This window comes from Haemaphysalis longicornis, unplaced genomic scaffold, assembly GCF_048455015.1.
Source record: "Haemaphysalis longicornis isolate Haplotype H1 unplaced genomic scaffold, Haemaphysalis longicornis Haplotype H1 scaffold_11, whole genome shotgun sequence".
NCBI classification, from domain to species: domain Eukaryota; kingdom Metazoa; phylum Arthropoda; class Arachnida; order Ixodida; family Ixodidae; genus Haemaphysalis; species Haemaphysalis longicornis.
Genome location: NW_027526214.1, coordinates 65,588,125 through 65,610,892, shown reverse-complemented (window position 1 = coordinate 65,610,892; position 22,768 = coordinate 65,588,125).

Below are 22,768 nucleotides of genomic sequence, written 5' to 3'. Positions count from 1 at the left end.
AGCTGCATAGCCAGGAACTCGGGAGTTGCGTGGAATAGAAGGATTGAAGAAGACGTTGTATCCTGGCAGCTGAGGGGTGGTGAGGGTTTCTTGAAGTAGGAGGGCGATTGGTTTGATGTGTTTTACTTTGGCTGCGAATATTGTCTTGGCGGTCGAAAAGCTTCTGCAGTTCCTTTGAAGAATGGTGGGAGGGTTGTAGGTCATGGTGTGGGTAGTGGTGGGACTTTGCGAGGGGGTTCAGGTATGGGTTCCGAAGGTCGGACCTTGGTGATGACTTGATGGAGGAGGTCTCGGATTTGCCGGAGCTGTCCATTGAAATACTCATCCATACGACGACCATCGTCCAAGCGGGCGAGGCGTTCCTGATGTATTTCGGTTCGAATAGTTTGAAGCGTTTGAGTTAGTTGGGGATCGTTTTTTGATTAAGTTTAGTGGTTTTCTTGTAACTGGGGCTGCAGTTGCGGCGGGGGGCAGGAGTGCTAGGTCGGTTTGGTTGAGAGTTAAACGATATGTTCGTTTTAGTTGACTTGGCTCGCTTAAGGTCTGCAATTTCTGCTTTGAGTGTTAGATTTTCAGCGCGGAGAGCATTTAACTGGTTTAGGATTTCGGTGAATTGGGAACTTTTGTCCGTTGTTTTGGAAGAAGTTTTGGGATCGTTTTCAGGCCAACCATCTTCGCCTTCGTCGGTGTAAGATGCCCATCGCACTAGGCTGCACAGTCCACTTCCTCGTCTTCTCGTTACAATATTATTATTGCCTAAAACATATTTCAATTGTTGCTGCCTTAAAAAATTAGGATGACAAGTGGAAAATGACCAATGCCCGTTTGCCCTTTTGCAGGTAAACCACTCCAAGATGGTTCAAGTAACACAATCAGTCCCGCAAAATACGGTAGCAGTTTTGGCATCAGTTGGAGAAGTGAAGTTCCTATGGGTTTTGCGCACTAACAATAGCAGGATTGAAGCCAACCCGGCGGTAATTTCGTGCGTGGCAAAAAAACACGACTTTTCAATGCGGGGCATTTCTTAGGCTCGCGATGTCACTCGTCGGCGCCGTTGTCGGCGCCGTCCACACGTTCACACGCTCACTGCGCATGCGCGTCACGTCGAGGCGCAGGTGCGCGTCTCTCCTCCGAACCCTCCTCGCTCTCATCAACAGGTGCGGCGGTGCGGGAGGAGCGCGTGTACCCCGTGCGCTCCGTCGCTCTCATCAACAGCTGCGGCGGTACGGGGAGAGCGCGTCTCTGCGCACATGCGTCGTAGCTACCCGTGCGCTGCGTCGCGCACAACAGTAACGGCGGCATGCCGTGTACACGTGATAACGGCGTCGTGGGTTTCGTGGAAAGTTCGCGCGCTTCTGTACGGAAGTGTGCGCATGTGCGTCTCTCCCCCGTACTCCTCTCCCTCGAACGCGGGCGGTGTGTATATAAACGGCGGAGCGCGCGTTCGGAATTCAGTCAAGGGCGTCTTTGCTTGGCTTTCGCTTGACTTGACACTTTGCTTGACGGCACCAAGCAATAAAGACAGACTTTAACTTTAGACTCCTTGCCTCCGCTTCTCCTTCATTCAATAAATAAGAATAATAAAGACGAAATAACAATTAAGCATTCCCAAACCATACCCAATTGCGCAACATTCACGCGATACCCCCACCACTCTGCGACACATTTACTCAAGTTCGCCCCGTGGGAAGATGCGGGCGGATTTTTTAATGGCATCTTGGGAGCCTCTAACAACTGTTCCTGACATTCCTCGAAAGAATTAAATATGTGGCTTCACCCAAAGCCACAAAAAATATTACTGCTTTCACAATGCCTTAAGCCAACGTGATACCCGTTTGGGATTTTGCTTGTTCCGCGCTAAGTGAAAACAACAGTTCAGTCATGGTGGTCACCAACATCCAAAGGTCGGCAGCAACCGCGACGCCGCCCATGTTGAAGTGTGGCCAGCAATGAAGACACCTTCACTGGGGGAAGTCGAACGTCCAAATCGATCTTTCACGCTCGTGCTGCGAACGGCAGCCCTGATTCAACGCTTAGTTATATCATACTGATGTGCGGCGCTCTCTGGCTTTGGGGCACCTGTGTTTCTCTATGGTGTGCCACAAAAGATTCCGCGTCCCTTCACAACGAGATCGGGTCACAAACCGCGTCGGTAAAAAAGAAAAGCTTCCGGAGTGCGGCTACGACAACAATCCGAATTGGTACCGCTGCCTCGGAGGCGGTAATGTACTTCTACACTGCTGTTTCGCCGAGTCAGGTGACGTGACTTTGCACCACCACGGCATTACGGAGGGCAACCTGAATAATTATAGAAGTATCTTCCCATAAAGAAACTTTTGTCTAGGCCGACACAACCGCACGAGAATTCGTCTCAAGGACGCGACTCATTGCCCAGCCGTCTCTTCATTGCCCTACAGACTGGAAACAAAACTCTGGTACCACGTTGGAGAAAGCTAATGTAGCGATTACGGGAGTGAGAGTGCTGCATGTACAGATCAATGGATTGCATCGACGCGAGCGCATCCGGAAATAGAACTGAACCTGCTGAATATTCAAACAGAAGTGACGTAACTTTCACGATTATTTCTGCGTTTGTCAATATTCGTCTTGTTGCTGTTGGTGGGCACATTTGCACTGATAAACTCTTTGGCAAATTGCTCACCCGCAGCAAAGCAAACGAATGTGACAGCTTCATGATACCGTTAGCTTCCCTGTAGATCTCCCGGTCGCATCAAGGTTCCGTTAGGCACGTTGGCTGCGAGAGATCAAATGCGTGCTATGAACTTTTGCGGCATTTTTCCGGCTGCGTGAGTGTTCGGAGCAACTTGCAATCGTCGGGCGTTTCTTCCTGAAGCACAGGGCCTTGGTTAGCTGGAGGCACCTAGGCCTGACATTTTTTAGCCCCCGGGTACTGCAAGAAGAAACCAACCAACGTTCACCTGTTCTACACCTCTGTGGTGACAACGTTAATCCCTAGAACAGGCCAATGAGCTGCCACAGAAAGAATTATCTTCCAGCGATCCACGGCCAGCTATTTCCAGGGGAACCACAATGTCTCGATATTCTTAGCTCAGCATGTCGACACTTTTGTGGCCTGGATGACCTCAGTAGGAATCCCACTGAAATACCCTAATTCATTTCAGTTAGGAACATCAGCATCAATTTCCAAATACGGCTGCTTCCTACTTGGAAGTAAGCGATGGCCACAAGCTACAGTTTAACCAGTCATGTCCGTCAAAAGCCACAACAGCAGGCGTTCATCAAGATAAAGGCTTTTTTCGACTTTTTTCGAGGGCATATAAACTATGGTAAACCATCAGAGCAAAACATCTGAGCGAATAAAAACAGCTGCTACACTGCCGTAGGTCCTAGCCGATGTCGCCAAAACACCAGACTCACCTCGAGGTCAAGCGAAACAAATGCTGAAAGGCAATGTCCCCCAACCGTCAACAAGCTCGTGTGTATCATTCGTGGTTCTTGTTGAAAAAAAGGCTGAAGTGTCTGTATCTCCCTTGGGTACCGTATGCTGAACAACGTGACAATAGAATGTCAGTCTGCCCGCTGAACGATGAGTCTACATGTGTCGATTGGAGCAGACAAAAGGGATAGAGAAGAAAATAGCCTGAGACTCAATAGACTGTTGATAAATTTAATGTGTTTCCGTTTAATTTGTTCCCGGACCCCTAAAACTTGAAAACAATGTTGTAAGAGGCTCTATCGCATCCAAAAAAAAATTTGCAATATCCAAGTGGATGATGTAATATTTTCGAAACATTCTAGGACAACTTGTAGTGACTTTTCACAGAGCTTGAAGCTTTTCGCGTGGTCTAACTTCCTGTAAAAAACTGTTCTTCAGCCATAAAGCGCTGGAAATATAAGGCAACGATGTAAGTGCAGAATGCATTTTCCTAGATACCCAGCATGCTGCCGCCATAGCTGAGATTGCAGTATCAACTCCCAACGCAGCTGTGTCATCTCTCCTAGGTTCTCTTGGTGTATTAAAGACATTTTTGCAACGTTTTCAAAAACATCCGAGTGCGTAACTCGACTGACAAATAACGGCGTCCAACGCTGTTTGGGCTGCAAGAAAACACTGCATTTTACGGCTCCAGCACCAGCTACGGAACTCTCCTACGGAACGAGCTACGTAACACTGACACAGAATGCACGCGTTAGGTCATGTAGCAGTGCTTGAAAAGTGGGAAATTAGTGGGAAAAGTTGGATAGTTGACGTGGGTATAGGTGCACATAATATAGGTAGGTAGCATACCTTGCAAAGCGGGATAGTTCACGTGGGTCATGCAGTCTCTTGCGTGACAAGTAATTACCTTACAGAACAGACAGATTGGGCCCCCACAAACAGGTGGGGCTTGAACGGACGACCTCTTGGACTGCTCTACCAGCTAGGCCCTGTTCCACTAGTTTTTCTTGGTATTAAGGTTAAGGTGATTGTTTTCTACGCTCGCATATGGCACCCAGAGCCACCCCCTTTGATCAGTGTGTGAAGAGCTTTAACCCCAGGGTTTTTTGTTGAGGCCAAGAAGGTGAACACGCTTTTCCCCTCGTACAAACATTTCAAAATTTATATGTTTAAAATAACCTGTGACCCATATTTTTCCCCTCTTTTGATTTATTTGGAGTTCTGATTGCCTGCCACGTTTTTCGTTTTGCTTGGATCGAAACGGTATATTCCTTGGGATCTGGCAGTATCTTCGTGCTTGCGGTCGTAGAGACATGAAAAAGAAAAAAAAGTTGTCCTGTATCAATTGTAAACGGTGCCAAGAACTGAACTACACAAATGTATTCGCCAGCAATTTTTTAATAAATTAGAAAATAGAAAAACGACGTGAAAGCAAGAGGCGATGTCCCGTACTCTTTATGATACTACGGTTTGTGACGTGTGTTGTGGAAGGCTCTGGCACAAGGGCAGGACATTCTCACGGCACTGTTGGTATGACTGGTTACAATTGATCCACACAGCACGTTACCACTTCAAGTAGATTGTGTTTCCTCTCACAGATATAAGGAATGCGAAGCACATCCACCTTAAAAATGGCTGCTTCAGCGAATAATCAGCATTAAAACGGCCCCACCGCAAACAAAGGGCTGTAATATCGACTCAAGGGGATGTGAAGTCAGATGTGAAGTATGGCTTATAATGCTGTACGCGAACTGTTTCGCACACACTGCTACGAACATCGGGAATATCAGTGATCGGCTCGCTGAAGCAATTCACGGGAGACGTCTTCTCGATGACTATAAGGGCCGCTGAATTTATCTGGCATATTGTTTAGTAGTGCACGCGTCCTGGACCAAGTTCACGCCTACACAATAGTTTCTGGGACGAAGTTGAGGCTGGGGCTTAGGTCAAGGCCAGATTTTTGTTGTCCTCCGTGTTGGGTTGGTGCAAACTGCCTAGTGACTTTGCTTCATCATTTCGGTTAGTGTTACCATGTCTGAATTGGGGTGCACTTAGTGATTTCAAGGGGATAAGCAAAATAGCATCCAAAATTCCAGAAGGCTCAACCCTGTTGAGCATATAGTTCGATGAGACGCCTCTCGTAGTCACTGTCGCTATGTTAAAGGCATACGCAAAAAGCCCGAAAGTGCAAACATTGAAAGCGACCAAGCATATAAATATATTGCTCGGTGAAAGCGTTGGTTTGCTCTGATCTGCAGGAATTTTTGCTTAAAGCGACTTCGAACTTGGTAAAGTTCTCTTGCACAATATCGGACAAAAATTTCATCTCTAGTCGCTCAGGAGCTCGTCGGGATAACCGTCGCAGACATTATACATTTGAACTTTGAAAGAGGCAACGTCACGGGCGGTGACTTTCGGCAGTGAAGCTGTTTCCGCATAGCACGTATTGGGATCCTATTGTAGAAAAGCCGAAATTTGGCCTATTTCCTGCAGGAAATTGCCCGGAGATGCCGATCCTCACACTTTCGAAAGAATTTGCCAAACATGGTACTGGGTGCAGCGCTGTTAGAAGGTTGCGTCGGGGACTTGCGTCAATTGCAATCTGTCATGAGCAACGGCGTTTGGATGCGTATGTGACATCCACCGCCCGTAATACCTTCGCCTCAGGTTTTCCCCTGTTTTCCCATAAATAAGGAATTCCAGCTTAAAGGACAAGTATATTTCAGAACCCAGATAGTGGCTGGTGCCTCACAACCATGTGCGGTTGGCGATGCCCTAGATACTTACTCTGGTATTTGGATCTAGCTTTATTGGAGACTGCATGAGATCCATAGATCTGTACTCTTGACATAGCTCGGTCACGTCTGAATGGCGACACCGAGATGCAGTCCACTATCAGCAAGTACTCATTCTCGGCCACCGCATGCACCATGAAATAGCATCAGCGTCAGACTATTTCCATCCAGATCGATATACAGCAGGGACGTGGGACTCGTGGAGGCGGAGAATCCAGGTGCCAAGTCGAGGAGATTATTATTGTAGGAATGACCGCAAGCACAGCGCGCGACAGTCCGTGACTATGTTGAATTGGCTACCGTAAAGGCAATGATTAAAGTTGTTTATCGCTCGAACAGTCATCAAGCATTCCTTTCGTCATGTTATAGTTTCCCTCAGCAGTATTGAGAGTACGACTGGCGTAGGCAACCACGTATTCGCAGAAGCCTGCTAGCGCTAGCTAGGGTGGTACAAAGACCGATAGCACTGGCACCAGCGTGTACTGCGGATTGCAAGAGCTGGTCAATACCGCGAAATAGTGGAGGTGACGTAAGTAGGCATTATACGGCTAACAAACACACTTCGCCAGCAGTTGGCTTGTTGAAAAGGTCTCGGGTTCATGGGCACCAAAAAGAGACCAGAGTGTGCCAGAGACCCAGCGACACCGAGAGCCATGTATGGTGCATATGTACAACTGGGTAGAACACCACATGCCAGCAAGATCGTGACAATGGAGCCTACCTTTTTTGCACCGGCTGGTGAATCTTATCACTAGCATCTTTGAAGCTTAAAATAAATTGTGCCATTATAAATACATTCTGCCACACAGTGGAGGCACATAAAGACGGGTTGACTTCGTTGAACTCGCGTATAACCTGGCAGAATAAAACTCAGTGGGACACAAAGAAAAACGCATGCTTAGGATATATTGTACGTCTTCTTCATTGCCAGAGCAACGTTGTTACGTTCAGTATGTTATGGTTCGACATTACACTACCTTGTCATTCTCAAGTCTCTCAGAAGTGTATGTGTTATTTGAAAATTCGTTATCACATGTTGCGTCACGTATCGGAGCAGTAGCTGATCCATTTGAGTGAAAGCAAGTGTCAAAATACGTAGTTGAGAGCCAACTACTTACTGAGCCAAATCAGCGTCTCATAGGGGTCTGAATCAAATAAATATGGTATTCGATATATAGAACAGCATAAAATATAGAAGTTCATGTGTTCACTCGAAGCGGTGACGTATTACTAAAACGCATCACCGATTACGAATACTTGCGTTCTGTAAAACAATTGCCGGTGTATGAATTCATGCGATTATAGCAAGCAAAACATGTCAAGAGTGTATCTGGCATGCCGTATTACCTGCTTTTGATAACCCATCGCCCACCATTGCAGGAGACTGCAAGGAATAGAAAATTACCCTTTCCAGAGGTACAGATAGGAAAAATGAATAGCTTTGTTACTATGTTGACCCCTCCACCGTTACAGCTAAGAAGTTTATATGTGAAATCCAGCATGCTAGTTGTGTAAAACGACGCGCGAAACAAATTTTTACAGAGAGTATATAAAAAAAACTTTATTTCAATGATGAGCAAGGGGGAATTGGTAAGCGCGACACCTTATAAGCAATACCAGATCATATTCAAACACCACTATTAGGCGAGATTTTTCGCTCTACATTAGAGGCGGTTGCATGTGAACTCAATAAAAAGAAACTGGATTGTTTTTATTATGGTGCAGTAGATATGCCGCAAAGGCATTTCGTATTTCAACCCTTATTGAAGCCGTGATTAATATTGTATTCTTAGAAGTTCAGTTGATTCGAAAACGTTCTTTCCTAGTCTGCTTTGCAAGAAAAGGCAATAAAATGTTTTCATATATCCATTATTTGAAAAACATTTTTGTAACATGCACGCATAAAGAGGCTACTCTGCTTGTTGTTGTCTGTCTGAAATACGGCGGTAAGCACACCAAATAATAAGTGAAAAATGAAGTGGACCAGATGGCTAATAAACTACCCTGAGATAACTGTGATTGCGGGCCGTATTGTGAAGAAACTACTGCACACTGCGCTTTAGTCATCTAACCAACCTGCAAACTTCCTGTTGACCAAGTTTAAAACCATCTTTCCTTTTTTTACAACGGCATGTTATCTATTCTCTTACTACGTTTTTAAACTTTAGTATCCAATGCAGAAGTCACGGGATAGTACTTGAAAAAACAATATTTTTAGGGGAATTGTAATTCCTTGAAAGGACCCTTCACAGTTACGTCATCCAACGGCTAAAGCGGAACGAGCCCTGATATATTTGGATCGCCTTCCCCTGCTCAAATTTCGGTCTTCCATCGTTGCAATATTATGTAGGTTATTTAATGCCATACACTTGTTATTTAATGCCATACACTTGGGCAGGCAGGTGCGCGGGCGCTGAAAGCGAACAGCGTGGCTTGACCGAGCCAACGTTGCGTGCGTCTACGGCAGAGGCCGCGGTGTTCCCCCCAAGCAGTCGACGGTCTGCTACCTATTGGGCACTCCTCAAATGATAAATACTCATAGCCAACTCCCGGTTGTATCCCAAAAAATAAAATCACAGCTCCTTAAGATGGAGAGGAAGATTATATCTTATTCGGCTTTGGAAACTGTGACTGCAGCAAGCTTCTATGATAGATTAAGGATGCCGTGGGTAGGTAACACATACCCGACGACGAGTACTTTGTTAGAAGCAAATATGCCCCTTTTTTAGTTCCGTTATCACCCACGGAATGTGAGGCAAGTAAAGACCTGTTCAAGGTGCTATACTTGCACAGTATATTTCGTAGAAGGTACACTTGCGCGGAATAAACTAAAATAGAGACATGTTTTTTTCTTAAAGCCCACTTAGAACTCTGATTTATTCAGAAAATTAGTAGGCAAGTTACCATTTCCCGAAAAGCAACTCATTAAAATTGTATAGGCCATCATGTGCAGCAAACACCTTTAGGGTATCTGACTAGGCTGAGGGCAGTGCCGATATACGGAAGTTAGAAGCAGTAAAATAAATACTCGGCTTCCTGTAAGCAGTAAAGAACGTAATGAATTTGAGAAAGGGAGTGACTATACTCACGCCTGATTTATACATACCATTATAATCAAAGCTGACTGCGGTAGATTTTTCCTTGATGACAAGAACTACTGGAGAGGCCCAGAAGCTTGAACAGGTTCCAATCACAATGCATGTAGGCATTGATGCAATATTTTTATAATTACTAATTAGTATTGTTATTTTAGTCACAGAAAAAGGTGTATGAATAATCACTGTATATTTTCGTAATAAGCGCGATTGCTATTTGAATATACTACACAAAGCATTTATTTATGTGCAAGATTAGGGAACGCGCAGAGGCTTTCTATCGGTCGACTTTGACTGAATGCTGTCTCGTGCTATGAAAATGGCAAGGCGAATACTATATTGACCTTTCGGCTCTGCAAAAGGACAATTTCTGTACGTTACACTTCAAATGGAATTGGGTTGTGCATTGTAGATGGCAAGTGGTGAGGTACAGTACATAGAGCACGGTATTAAATCGGGTGGCTGAGGCCTCTGTCAGGCCACGTTCGCCTTTAGTCTCAGCCTCCCCATGGTTTTTGCCAAGAAATGAAAATCAAATACTCAAATATTGAAATAAATACCCCGTGAGATGCAGTCGATGCTCGTCCCAAATATATGTATGGTCAACGTCGAGTGTTTCAACAAATCGTGAAGAATTATAAAAAGCGAACGTTGATAGTTTCAAGAAAACCTTGAAGAATTGTAAAGAGCTTGTCTCATTGTTTTGGGTTAATATCTTTGTTGGTGGCACTACACCGTGTCAGGGTCAGCAGGGCGAGTTTAGCGTTGCGCACCTTTGCAAAAAGAAAGTTACAATTTTTCAACTGCGGCGCCAAAAAAATGCATAGCCAGCTTCTTGAAGCTGGAGCCTAATTGCACATCGACGGAATCAGAAAGAAAAGACAGACATTTTCAAAAAAAAAAAAAACGAACTCTTCATGAATGTGATGAAGACAAAAGTATCTACAGTGGCATGACAAGAAACAACCACCAGCATGATGCTTGGTTCGGGGGAATAATTTGTGCAATTTTCGAACTGGGTGGGATATTGCTGTACTCTCTGATTACTAACAAATGAGACGGTATAGAAAGCACTTGTTTATCCCAGGGAAGTAGTTTTACCTTGCCCAGTGCACAGTCACTGAAGACAACACCGCAGAATATAAAGGGAAGACAATGTGAGAACACAATTTCGAGACAAGATGTCTTGAGTGCTTTAAGAAAACACAATTCCCCGAGTCTGCTAAACTACTCTTGAAAAAGCGGTCAATAACTCGCATGTTTCCCTACGTACGCACGAATGGCGGAAAGAAACAGGGACGTCAAAGCACTCACGCGTGGCGACCTTGCTGTATATATTGAGGGCCACCAGGTCACTGCTCTTGTGTACACTGAAGCTAACTAGTCAATAGAAAGTCAACGCCTCATTGAAAATATAAAAAAATAAGACGCAGTTGTGTGGTTCTCAACTTCTCAGAGCCGGATGAAGTTTACTAATATATGTGGGTAAATATAGTCGCATAATTACAACAGATGACGGTGCATATTGTCACGAAACCGAAGACAAAGCAGTGGTCTTGTAGTAAGAACAAGTTATTGCAGTGGACTCATGCTCCCCGTAACAGCTCAAAAAAATACACCGGCGGCGAAGCAACAGGCAACAAAGAGACGTGCGCTGGTGAATGTCAGCAAATCAAGTGCCGCGGATTTGTTTCTGCACGCGTTAATTTGCGGTGCAGGTGTTTCTCCAAACATCGAAATATATCGAGAATACGGATGAATTCTAAAGTGGGAAAGAACAAGGCCTACCTAAACAGAGTTATTGAACACCAGTGCAAGATCCTATGTCCTCAGCAGTGGAATGATATCTCTAACCGAGACTGAGTGCAACAGCATTGTGGTTAGACTTGAATCCAATTCAGCCCCGCCTATACAAAACCAAGAGTAGGTCATACCAGCACAACCTGTTGGCCTGCTTAATGCACATCACCACACAACATATAGGAAAACAAAACCAATATCAAGAAGCTCAAAGCAAAGTGTCTGCCGGACATGCCATCAGAAACCCGCCTAGCGTACGGGGGCCTGCCCAATGCGTCAGATGTACAGGCAGTGCTGCACGCACTCAAAAACCCCTCGGCAACCGGCCCTCATCACATTACCAAAAAGATGCTATGCCACCTTGGCGATGCATGGATCGAGGCTCTAGCCCTTTACGTCAACAAATTATGGCGTTCAGGAAAGCTTCCAGACAGTGAAAAACGTAAAGAACGATCGTGGTGCTGAAACCACGCAAACCACCCACATCGGCAACCGGCGTCCTATATCACTCACCTCATGCTTGGGCAAGGTGCTGGAGCATGTGGTGGCCTTCCGGTGGCAGGAATACCTGGAGAACAAAGCCCTCTACCTGGACGCGATGATCGGCTTTCGGCACAAAGTCAGCACACAAGTGCTCAAGTTACAACTCATACATGAAATCATCGACAACAAGACAGAACACGGCAAAGTAATTCTGCGAATGTATTAAAAAATCGCATTTGGCGAATTTACAGATAGTACAAACATCAAAATTCAACAATGGGATAGTGGGCTACAAATACTAATTTGACCTATGGGATGGGGCAACCGCACGGCGTAGATCTCAAACTCCCCGAACGTAAATTCGGTAGCAATGGTAGCCCAAAGCGTTCGGTCATCTCGCCATTGCACTTCAACGTCATCATGATTGGGGTAGCGTGGGCAGTGGCGTGCACCACCGTTCAGTGCACAATCTACGCCGACGACATGACCTTGTGGGTTGCCGGCTTAACCGACGCTAATATCAAGCAATCTTCAAGCGGCGATTACCGCGATCGAGAAGCACCGTGAATGCACCGGCTTTGTGTGCTCGCCCGCACAATTTGAGCTGTTCGTCCTGACACCGCTACTACGGCAAGGAAACGCGCGCACCCTCGAGAGGGCGATCTCATCAATATTGTTTCTGCATAGAGGCAAGTTACCCCAAAAGTTCTCTTGATGAGGACCATGGGCCTCCTAATAAACAAGGTATGCCGCTACCAAGAGACCAATAACAAGTTACTACCAAGGCAATGGACGCCATCAGCCTGATAGACCCAAACAGCCGGGCAGGCTTTAAAGCGGTCTCGTGCGCCTCGTCCCGTCGTTCATGATCAGTCACACCTAAGTCATTGCCTACCTCAACTGGCAAGTCACCGACAGCAGCAACATCAACACGCTGATCGAACGGCATTACAAGATGGCGTTCTAAGCTAACAGAGACCACGAGTACGGATCTTCTCCTGTAGCTCGGCGTCGATAACACCCTTGAAGAATTAATTAGCCAGGGTGAATCTAACAGCGCCAAAGGAGCGCTTATCTACCACCAGAATGGGCGAAAGTACCCTAGCATCCCTGGGTTACAACCTCAGAGCTCAAAGCCGGCAACCGCGTGAGATAGACATCTGCATGGTCCCCATCCTGAAGAACGTGCACCCCGTGAACAACCGAGAACGGCGGCCGGCGCGGGCCGGTGCCATCCTCGAGCAAGACGCTGAACTTCCGCATGCCCGGTATGTAGGCGCATTGGGACACAGGCGAGAAGGCTTCGTGGCACTGGTTCCTACGGCGGTAACCGGCACGAAGACAACGACAGCGAGCGAGCGTGTATTCCACGGACACCACGGACGGCGAGTGGGTTGCCACTGCTCCGGCGATATCCGTGGCGGAGTATCGCAAACTGCTCAGCGACTCGAGGAACGCCGTGACGAACTTTTCCAAGGGGCAAGTGTGCGCGCCGGCGGCCGCCATCATAGGCAATCTGAAGCATCAAGACCGCGGAAGAACCATCATTGTGAAGTGGTTACCAGCTCACGTGATCGAGTTTGCATCGTCACCGATCCATAACGCGACGGCCCAATAGGCAGCGCGAGTGCTTACTCCCTGCTCCCCTGAGTGACAATTTCCTGCAGTGGTTTGTAACAAAAAAACGACTAGCCAGTTATGGCGAAATTACAAAGTGGTACCGCCTAGATCAACGGAAATTGCCGCCTCCCTCATCATCATCATCACCAGCCTATCTACGCCCACTGCAGGGCAAAGGCCTCTCCCATTATTCTCGAATTACCTCGGTCCTGTGCCAACTGTGACCATTTATCCCCGCAAACTTCTTGATCTCGTCTGCCAATCTAACTTTCTGCCGCCCCCTGCAACGCTTGACTTCTCTAGGGATCCACTCTGTTACCCTTAATGACCAGCGGTTATCTTGCCTTCGCATTACATGCCCTGCCCACGCCCATTTCTTCTTCTTAATTTCTATTAATACGTCTTTAACAACAGTTTGCTCCCTGACCCACTCCGCTCTCTTCTTGTTCCTTAATGTTGCATCTATCATTTTCCACTCCATTGCCCGCTGAGTCGTTCTAAATTTAAGTTGAACCCTCTTAGTGAGCCTCCAAGTTTCTGCCGCCTCCCTACACTTCACTAAATGGACAGTCAGACCAACACATAAAATCCGTCATCTTGTGTAGTAAGGGTTCAGGTGAACCAAGTGGACGACTTCGCGCCTTGTGTGTCGTCGTGATGTTCCAGAATCACTATCGGGGATCATCTTTTTGGTAAACTTGCCAAGACACAGTAGAAACCCGTAGGGTCTGAAATACCGTCGCTGAAGCCTCTCACCCAGTCTTTGTCAGCGGATTCAAGCCCAAACCCACACGTTATCCCCTCGTTCGTACTCTGCATTTCGGCGTTGGCGGTTGTAGCCCCCGGCATCCACCAGCTGCAGGTCACTGGAACAAACTCGAGCGAGCTGGTGCACCTCGGTGCGTTGAACGTACGTTTGGATGTTAGTTATGAGGTCGCCATTTTTTACGTTCGGAAGCATGGTGTCAAGCATAGCAGTCGGGTGTCTTAAGCAGAGAAGCTCGAACGGTGTCATCTGCGTAGTATCCTGGATAGCCGTGTTCATCGAAAACGTAACATAAGAAAGAACTTCATCCCAAATCTTATATTCAGCGTCGCGATACATGGACCGCATATCGGCGATTGCCTATTTCAGACGTTGCATCAGTCTGTTCGTTTGGGTGTGCTACGCCATGGTCCTGCGGTGAACGTATTGCATTATCGTGAGAATCTTTGCAATACCTACTCAGAAGAGGCCAGTCCTCGCTCCGTGATTAGGACTTCAAGTACAGTACGTCGCAGCAAAACTTCGTGTAGGAAGAACTTCGCAATTTCTTCTTCAGTCTCTCTCGGAAGTGCAGTGGTCTGTGCGTAGCGTATCATCTTGTCTTTCTCTACACCGGTCAATTTGTTCTTGGATCGTGGAGTAGCAAACGGCCAAGAAGGTCCATTTCAATATATTGAAAGGGCCTCGATTATACGGCTATCTGCTGCAGAGGTCAAGCTGGTCTCGTCGGTGGCTTTTTTGTCGCTGATCGTTGAGCACCTCCGGATGTGAAGGACACATTCGTTGTAAGGCGGCGCTGGCCTTAAGTTTTCCAGTAGTGCGTAGACGGGCGGAAGATGGGACGTCGTTGCAGGCTTCCAAAATTTTTATCTGGAGGGACTGCTGAGGTAGCAAGGAGATAATTCGTTTTCTTTTGGTTGTAATGTTTCTTTTCACCACGAGAGGGCTTTTATTGCTGAATGAGGGTAACTAGCTTTTAAAGGCCGTAGGCACGGCGATGTTGCGTCTTTCTCGGCATTCGAACATAACACCTATATTGGGGTCGTCACCCCGCTTGCAGGCTAGGTAGCTCTCTGTCACGACTTCAGAGAATGCGCTCTCTTGATCTGAGTCTTGCGGTGGTGGGCCGACGATTACGGGATCCACGCAGGCGGCGTCGGAGTTTTTTCTGTCTGATTTATAAACGATTGCAACGTCGAATTCTTGCAGGAGCAAGCTGCACCGCCAAAGGCCGCCTAAACAGTTCGTCGAACTGCCAAGTCAACACATCACATGGTGGTCTGTTACAACTTTGAAGGGTATACAATAAATTGATGGGAGAAATTTTAAGGGAAACGATGTATTATCGAGCTACTCTTTCTCCCTAGCTGAGTACTTTTTCTCTTCCCACGACAGACCACGGTTTGCATAGGCAATTGCTGTTTAGGAACCGTCCTGCTTTCGGACGGGGATTGCATAGAAGACAATATTACTCGTTTCCGTGTGAATTTTTGTTTGGCCGTTTCGTAGAAATGAGAAAGCACGGGCGGGAATTACAGGCGTTGTTGTGGCTGGCAAAATGCTCCTAGCTGGTCGTTTTTCCAACTGAAAGGGGTGCTAGCATTTGTAAAGCACGTGAGTGGCTCTACAATGCGTACCAAGTTCTTGGACAAGCGCAGATACTATGCGTACAGTCCAAGAAAGCGACATATGCTCTGCTCGTCTTTTGATCTTTGAAAGTTCGCTACTACTGAAGTTTTCACCTGGTAAGACATGCCTCCAGCGGTGTTGACGATGTCGCCCAAAACGCCCTGTTCCTCGTACTTGTAACGACACTTTTCAGGCTCATGCAATAACGCCGATTTACCAAAGGCCTCGAGTCTGGACTCCAACCTTGCGGGGTGGTTTGTAAAGTCCGGGCGTATACCCAAATCGTGTCGAGGTATTCGAGGCAGGTGTGCCACTTCAGACCAGTTAGCAGTGTATAAGACTGTTTGAAACGTTGCTGGTGCCGTGCACAGGCCAAACGGCCTAACCTTCAATTCCTATAGGCAGCCCCGGCATTGTGAATGCTGTCGTATCCGTTTCTTTCTTCCATTATTTGCCAGTAGCCTGTATTCAGATCCATCGATGGGAAGTACTTCTCGCGCCAGAACTGCTCAAAGGCGTCGACAACTCGTGGCGTAGGGGCACACGTCCATTTTTGGAGATATTGTTTAGTCTCCGGTAGTGAGTGCAGAACCTCTATCTGCGTGTTTTTTTTTCTTCGCCAGTACGACGGCGCGGCCCAGGTGCTTTTGGATGGCTGAATAAGGTCGTCACTGAGCATGTCTTAGACACTTTTGTGGATTGCTTCCAGCTCGTACGAAGACAGGCGGTACGATGACTGTCGGGTAGGTCGGTCTTCATCTTCAGTTATTATTCGGGGCTTCGCTAGAGGTGTCTGACGTTATTTATGGTTCGCCGAAAAACACTCGCTATAGCGATGCAGCAAAGTCAATACTTTCTTCCATTTTTTCTGTAGCCCCGGGTCCACGTCGAAGGGATGCGGAAGCTTGAAAGCATTCTGAGATGCGCGTTCAAAGTCGGTGGCCACGGTCATGTCATTTGCTTCGTGTGCTACTTCGAGGAACGCAATTCCAGCGCCCCGGTTAAAATACTGGTACTCGCCGCTAAAATTAGTGAACAAAAGTGGGATTCGGTTTGCGCGAAAATACGCAATGCTTTTTCTGATGGAGACACCATGGTGGAGAAGCACACTTCGGTAACTCTTCACGATAGCGTCGACGTGAATGACAGCATCGTCACAGTAGACGGTGATCATCAAGCTTGCTCAGGGTGGCAGGGTGACATGATCATCGGCGATCCTTACAGCAGTATGGGGCGCGGCACTTGGTTAGGGCGTCATAGTGTGATCTCAGGAAAACCTTATTTATTTTTCTGCCGACCAATTATTGCACCGTTGCATGTGAGAAAAGTAAATTACAACAATTAGGCCCCGGGAGCAGGTAAGCAAAATGACGAACGCAGCAGGGTACGTTGTGCTGTCTATAGTGACAGGCGATTTCCACGTTCAACTTGGCGTTAAGATGGGGCCTCCTGCCTTCAGAATGTACGGACCGTCGCAGCTTAGTCGCGAATAATCCGCTAATTACTCATAAGTAGGCCCCCGTGTCGTGCACCATGGTGCCGCAAATTGCGCCGAGAACATTGCATTGCTGCAGCGTCCCGGCGGTCGGCGTGGGTGGGGCTAAGGCGAATGGTTGAAACAACTGAAAATTGAGTCAGGGAAGTGACCCAAGGTTGAGGAGTCGTATGAAAGTTTCCCCAACCTGGCCACTGCTCGCATTTTCTCGCGCAATGTATCGAAGCTGACAGCTCCGGCGCCGATGGTCTCATAGAAAGGCGCGTTGCCAGGACAGCCGTACTGCCTCATTCAAATTTCGAGCGCCGTCTCAATGGGGCCAGCTTCGGAGGTAAATCCGGTTACCGACTTTGCGGGTAGTGGACAAGTAAGACAAAGAACGCTTGTTTTTTTTTCATTTGCATCACAAACCTTAGTTTCTTCTATTCAGACATTTCTGGGTACACATCGCTAAACAATATCTTTATCTCTTCAACCAATATTACAAAGCCCCTTCGCTGGGGTGTTGCGGTGTGGTTCAGTGGAAGTACTGATCGTTCTTTCCGCACGACCCTGTGTGATGTTTCAAGGAACTCGCTTTTAAAGAGAATTTAGTTGGTTAGCAAGCTCCCTCATTCTCGAAGCAAGTTGGAGCTGTATCTCCTAACATGAAGAAAGCATGGTGGAAGCTTTTTCGTCACCTTAGGAAACACCGCCAAAAACTTGGACAGAGAGATGGCAAACACACGAGCGCTGACCCAGCTAGCACAAAATCAAGCTTTGGTTTTTCGTCAACTGACATGTAAAAGATCCGGACCCGCTCCACTTTCTCCAACTAGTCATCACGTTCTTCACCTGGGGATCCCTGTAACAATGGTGGTTGTCTGGCTGTTACAGGACAATTGGACGGGTTGGTGCTTGCACCGTGTTGTCTGTAGCAGCGGTGTTTCTCTTGTTTCTGTGGCGCCGCCGCAGCCGCGCTTTTCAAGACAATGGCCCTAGGCTTGAACGACAGGGGATGAGTGCTGGCCACGCGCCACCGGTGCGCAAACAGCCACGAACACCGGGAGCGTGGCATAAACGGGACCCTAGTCTTTGGGTGAATGGCATAGCGTTCGGACGTGTCTCTGTTCTTCTCTCCGTCGTGTTCACGACATTGGTGACCGGGACGCCGCATTGGAGCCTATGAAACATAATGGAGAGAGAGACAAACATTTATTATACTGGTGAGCAGGAGGATGTTCGTAGGCCTCCACCCAGTGAGACGCATCGTTATTCCGAGATGCTTTGGAGCTGGCTGGCGGTCCGGGGCCGTTCCACCAGTCGGCGCTGGTCTGAGAGCACGGAGCTGGTCTGCTGCTACACCCACTGCTCATAGGTAGGATTGGGATTCGGGGTTATAGCGGGTGGTCCGTTGGCACTCCTATACCACGTGGTATAGGGTACCAGCCACAGGGCAGAAGGTACAGGTGGCAGGGTATTGGGTGGGATACATAGCGCTTATTAGGGTGATATGGGGATATTGATTTATTTGTAGGCCCAGAAAGTGGTTTCTTCGTAGCGCGTTAATTGTGAATGAGGTGGCCAGGAGCGACGGCGGTCATTTTTGTAGTGAGCTAAGATTTCGGTGTACATATGGAGTGGTGCAGCCTTTGAAGCAGTTCGGTGATTGGATTATCCCTCTGAGGAAACGGCCCAGTGCGTATGAGCAGGGGAAGCGGTGTGTGCCGCCTCGTTCCCTTGGAGGGACTGGTGGCAGGGTGACAACATAATGTTACCTTTGGTAGTTTTCCTACTTGATGAAGGAGGTTCGGTGCTGGTTGAGATATGCGGCCAATTAGAACGTTTCTGCAGGGGGTGTGTGAGTCAGTTATAACAGTAAGAAATTCCTCGCCTGTTGTTGCAGCAAGGACGATGGCACACTCCTCAGCAGTCTCGATGGAAGTGGTAAGAACTGTCGCTGCTGCTAGCTCAGTGCCTTGCGTGTTAACGACACAGGATGCATGCGCTTTCTGATGAGGGTCGTCATCACCATCATCATCATCATCATCATCATCATCATCACCAGCCTATCTACGCTCACTGCAGGGCAAAGACATCTCCCTTTATTCTCCAATTGCCTCGGTCCTGTGCCAACCGTGACCAATTTATCCCCGCAAACTTCTTGATCTCATCTGCCCATCTAACTTTCTGCCGCCCCCTGCAACGCTTGCCTTCTCTAGGGATGCACTCTGTTACCCTTAATGACCAGCGGTTATATTGCCTTCGCATTACATGCCCTGCCAACGTCCATTTCTTCTTCTTAATTTCTACTAATATGTCTTTAACACCAGTTTACTCCCTGACCCACTCCGCTCTCTTCTTGTCCCTTAATGTTACACCTATCATTTTCCGCTCCAATGCCCGCTGAGTCGTTCTCAATTTAAGTTGAACCCTCTTAGTGAGCCTCCAAGTTTCTGCCCCGTAGGTGAGTACCGGGAAGATGCAGCTGTCATGCACTTTCTTCTTCAGCGACAATGGTAGGCGGCTATTCATTATCTGAGAATGTCTGCCATATGCACCCCACCCCATTCTGGTCCTTCTAATTATCTCTGCCTCATGGTTGGGACCTGGGGTCACAACTTGGCCTAAGTAGATATATTCGCTTACCCCTTCCACTGCATCGCTACCTATCTCCATCCGCGGCGCTGTCCCTAGGCGATTGATCGTTATTGTGATTTTCTGCATAGTAATATCAGTCCCTCGGCTCTACCCTTTTTGTTGAGTGCGGAAAGCATGCTTTGCAGTTTGTCCCCCTAGTTACTTAGCCAGACAACGTCATCAAGCAAAGCTGAGGTTACTCAGGTATCTTCCAATAAAGATTACTCCAACCTGTTCACAAAACAATGTTTTGAATACTTCTAAACATCCGACATTGGGGAGATTGTGTCACTTTGTCTGACTCCATCCTTATAGCTATTTTACCACTCTACTTATGGAGGATGATAGTAGCTGTGGACGCATTGTAGATATCCTCAAGTATTCTTACATAATGATCATCTACCCCCTGGTTCCGTAATGCCTGAATGACTGCTAGGGTTTCGAGCGAGTCAAATGGTTTCTCATAATCTTTGAAGGCTATAAATAGGGGTTCAGTATACTCAGAGCACTTCTCTATTACCTGATTGATCGTGTGAATATCCATTGTTGAATAACCTTTACGAAACCCTCCTTGTTCTTTAGGTTGACTGAAATCTAAGGTTGCAGAAATTCGGTTAGCGATTACCTTGGTAAATACCTTGTAGAAAACTGACAGTAAGCTGATCGGCCTGTAATTTTTCAAGTCCTTCATGTCGCCTTTCTTATGGATTAGGATGATGTGTGCATTCTTCAAAGATTCCGGTATCATTGCGGTCATTCGGCATTGCGTATACAGGTTTGTCAGTTTTTCAAGGACAATTTCTCCGCCATCCTTCAAGAGGTCTGCTGTTATCTGATCCTCACCAGGTGCTTTGCCCCCTTTCATTTCTTTCAAAGCCTTCCTTACTTCTTCGGTCGTTAATGGTGGGATGTCTATCTCCTGTGAACTACTGTCTCGTTCGGCAGTATCCTGGATGTCCCGGCTAATGTGCAGATCCCTGTAGAACTCCTCGGCCACTGTGACTAATTTATCCCTATTTGTGATGACATTGCCTTGCTTATCATTAAGTGCATACATCTTATTTTTTCTCACGCCAAGACGTCTCTTCACTGCTTCCAGGCTACCTCCGTTCTTTAGAGCGTATTCGATCCTCTCCATAATATACTTCCGTATGTCAGCTGTCTTACGATTATTGATTAACTTCGAGAGCTCCGCTAGTTCTATTCTGTCAGCTGCGGTGGAGATTCTCATGGTTTGCCGTTTCCTGATTAGATCTTTTGTCTCCTGTGATAGTGTACCAGTATCCTGTCTAGCCATAGTGTCCCCGACTTCTACTGCACATTTCTCGTTAAGAGCGGAATATCGGTTCTGCAGCGCGATCCTGAATTCTTGGACTTTACGTCTTACTGTTAGCTCATTTATCGGCTTCTTTCGCACTAGCTTGTTGCGGTCCCTCCTCAAATCTAGCCTAATTCGAGATCTTACCATACGGTGGTCACCACATCTTACCCTTCCGAGCACTTCCACATCCTGGACGACGCCAGGGTTATCGCATAATATGAAGTCTATTTTATTTTTGTGCTCCCCATTCGGGCTCCTCCAGGTCCACTTCCGGCTCTCCCGTTTATAGAAGAAGGTATTCATTATGCGTAGGTTATTCCGTTCTGCAAACTCAACTGGTAGGTCCCCCCTGCTATTTCTACTGCCCAGATCATAGTTCCCAACTGCCTTGTCTCCAGCCTGATTCTTGCCTACTTTAGCATTGAGGTCCCCCATAACTACGGTATACTATGTTTTTACTTTAGCCATTGCCGATTCCACATCTTCATAGAAGCGTTCCACTATTTGGTCGTAGTGGCTGGATTTACGTGCGTAGCCCTGCATCACCTTGAGCTTGTTCCTGTTATTGAGCCTATTACAAGACCTGCTGCCCTTTCGTTAATGCTATAGTATTCGTCTATGTTGCCAGCTTTGCTTTTATTGACTAGAAATCCCACTCCCAGTTCTCTTCTGTCCTCTAGACCACGGTAACATAGGACGTGTACAATTTTCAGCACCGTAAGGGCTTCGCCTGCCCTCCTAACCTCGCTAAGCCCTATTGCATCCAATTTATTGCCCTCTAATTCCTCGATGTACACCTCGAGACTTGCTTCACTAGATAAGGTTCGTGCGTTAAACGTTGGCAGGTTCAGATTCCATTGGCGGCCTGTCCGGATCCATGGATTATTAGCACCCTCTGCTGCGTCAAAGGTCTGACCGCCGCCGTGGTCTGTTGCTTCGCAGCCGCTGGGGACTGTGGGCCGATAGAGAGAGAGAGAGAGATGACCTTTATTGCGTTGTCCGGCGGGGGGTGCGGGTCAGGCCACGCAGGGCTTCGCCGTCACCCCTGTCTATCTACCTGTTCTAGGTATCGGGCTGACCTCGAAGCAATGGTCTGGCCGGCGGCTCGGGCTACTAGGGGTGTCCCCGCCCCGCCCCCTGTCGCCTTTCCCAAGGGAAGCAACCGGGGGGGAGCGCGGGTCCTTCTTTCGCCATTGCCGCGCCAGAGCAGCCTCGAGCCGCTGGACGGCCCTGAGCTGGAGTCCGTGCTCCGTAGAGCCGATCATGTCGCGAACGTCCGGTGGGAGGCCGCGGCCTCCGTCACGCGCACAGTGTTCGTCGCAGCCCCACATGAGATGGGCAAGTTCCGCGGGCACTGTCCGCCCCCCCATCCGGGGCTTACGAGAGGGGAGGCAGTGCTCCTGCGGCAACTGCAGACTGAAATGGTTCTCACGCCGGCGTTAGCGCGCAACGTGTGCCCGGACCTCTACGAACGAAGTGAGTGCACTGAGGGCCGACGGTTAGTTGGCGTATTCATGGGAGGTTGTGGCCATTACTACACCAGGGTGGCCAATCGTGGTCTGGTGAGGGAGTGCATTACCAGCAATGGTCGCCGGGGTGAGGCCACACCCCAAGCCCCTTTGTGCAATTCCATCAATACGCGCTTTTTTTATTCCGGTGGGAATCGTCTGGCACCGGGATTCGAACCACGGTCCTTCTGACCGCGAGACCGGTGTTCTACCTCT